Here is a 2509-nt window from a genome sequence, read left to right as displayed (position 1 = left end):
TCGCAGCCATTATTTGCCTTAGAATTCGGAATTTGAAGTCTTGATTGAATTTTGTTTATTGTGCCGTGACGGATGTGTCCTGGAAAAATTAATAAGAGAGCAAGCTAAGTTTAAGGTGTTTTGTGTGTTTTGACCGGACCATTGCACACAGCATAATTGTTTGCTCGCTCTACGTGGGGCATTGCATTTATTTTTGTATGCGGCCCGAATGCTTGGGTCACAGCAATACACTCCCCCTTCAGTAAATAAATTGCCTTTTATACAGAAAACTAGACAGACCCATTATTTTCAGGATTTGCTTACATAAAGCGTAAGGGGAAAATTGTTCAAAAAATTTATACAGGGTGCTCAAGAATTTAGGTCATAGTTTTAAAAATTTCAACTGTCAAAACTCCTACTAGACCATTTTAAAGATTTTATTTTCATTTAGATTTAGGGGCGCACCGAAAAAAATTCAGGGGTAGCAAATGGAAAATGACCCTTAAGAAAATCAACATTCTGTAGATTCTTACTATCATTGACATGACCAATAATGATGTAGTTCTTCAGCGTATCTACTAAATATCACAAAAACTGCAGGAGGTATAAAAAAAATGAATCGTGAAATTATAACTCTCTGTATATCGGTAATGAAGCGATTGCGATTCGTCCCTTCCGTATGTACATCATATTTAGGATTAGGAACACCCTGTATAAAATCCATCCCTTTTCACATTTTTAATATTATTAGTTCAACTATAAACAATGGCTATTGTGCAAGAATAAAAAAAATTCAATTAAATTTGACCTTCAATTATGGTCAAAATATTAATAAAATAGAACCTGCACGTATGGACTAATTTTATTACAATTAGAATACGTAAGATGTTAAATGACAACTCCAGGAAATGGAATAATAGACTATATGATGGTGTTGCGCAGGGACAGACGGGCTTGTACCAGAATGGTAATATAATTTAAATTGGTCTATTTATTTTCATTTGGCTCTATCGTTAATAAATGGTTTTTTTTTGTAGAAGATGGTCAGTCTTAAGAAATTTCCGAAACAAGATCGCTTGGTGTTTGTGCTAGTGTATCTGTTTAAAGAAAATCGCAGTTACGACCGGATGTTAAGGATTATTAACTTTGAGGCAATTAAAATTTTCTTTAACTGATTTGTATCAATCGATCGCATGCGCGTGGTATTTGTCCTTAGGCCCTGAGTGCATTTCTTTATTACAGCCATTGATTTATGTCGAATAAATTTGCTTCATCTGTAAATGATCAGCTTTGTGTTTAATCGAGCCCAAATTACGACCCAGGATATAAGAGTGCACAAGATAAATTCTATTCGTACACAGGATTATGTTAGGGATTAATTAAAATTTCGTTAAATAATTCTTTGGAATTGCGGAAGTGATCAAGGCTGCCGAATTTCTCAAATAAATAAATTTAAGTCAATATCGAGATTTTTGTCGTGGCGGACACTGGACGTGCCCTAGAAAAATTATAATTATTTTGTATAAATTTAAAATGTTTTGCCAGTAACGGAGTATAATTGAGTTAGCTAGACAGGTGTTCGTGAGGGTGGTTTAAGTGACCGTTTGTCATTGTACACAGCATTTTTATTCGGTGCCCTTACGGCGGAGGGAAACGGAAAACTTAAATTTGAGTTAGGGGAAGTTTGTCTTAGGGTAACAATTTCTTTTGGAACCCAGACATTTTTTGAGGAAAAGGAAAATTGTACTGTTGAATTTAGTGGATTTACGATTATATAGGGGTAAAAATTGTGTAGGTCCGTACGAAAAAGTTTGCAGGGTGTGTTTTCTTTTTTCATTTAAATTGAATCCGGAATATCGCAATACCGACGGAAGTTGGCACGGAGATAATACCCGGCTCGATAGACGTGCGTGAGGGAAACGTAGAGGTGTCTGCAATGGGGATGACGACAATACAGGAACGACATTTCGCTGCAATCTTGGAGGCCCTAAGAGAATCCGGGGAAAAAATGGAAAAGCCGACTGGGCAATCGAATGAAAAAATGGAGAGGTTGAATGCGCAATCGAATGACAAGACTAAGAGAATAAATAAGGAATTGGATTTGGAAATAAAGGCAACGAGAAGGCGCTCCTTGAAGAGATAAAAAAAAGTTACTGAAATCGTAGAAGAAATACGAAGCCGACCTCCAAACCACATCAGATAGTTTAGTCGAAAGTTCGGCAACAGGAGTAAGAAACAGCAGCAAGCGATTGGAGTTCATAAGGAAGTTGTCCAAATGCATGAAGAAGAGGCTTTAGTTCAGAAGCAGCAGAATGCGGTTGCAGGGGTGTTTGTAAAAGTAAAGGACTAAAGGTTGAAAGTAAACCGTTATGAATGGAGCCTGTGGGTGGGCGAAAGAGAGTATTCTTGCTCTTTTGGTAGGTTAAGTTATATGATAAATATGAATTTTTGACGTAGGTATGCTTGTGTTTAGTAATGAAGAGAATATTTTGTGGATTCGGAATTTTAATATCCTGCATTTTATAAAGAG

This window comes from Photinus pyralis, unplaced genomic scaffold (genome assembly GCF_008802855.1).
Source record: "Photinus pyralis isolate 1611_PpyrPB1 unplaced genomic scaffold, Ppyr1.3 Ppyr1.4_LG1, whole genome shotgun sequence".
Lineage (NCBI taxonomy): Eukaryota > Metazoa > Arthropoda > Insecta > Coleoptera > Lampyridae > Photinus > Photinus pyralis.
This window is presented reverse-complemented; position numbering follows the sequence as displayed.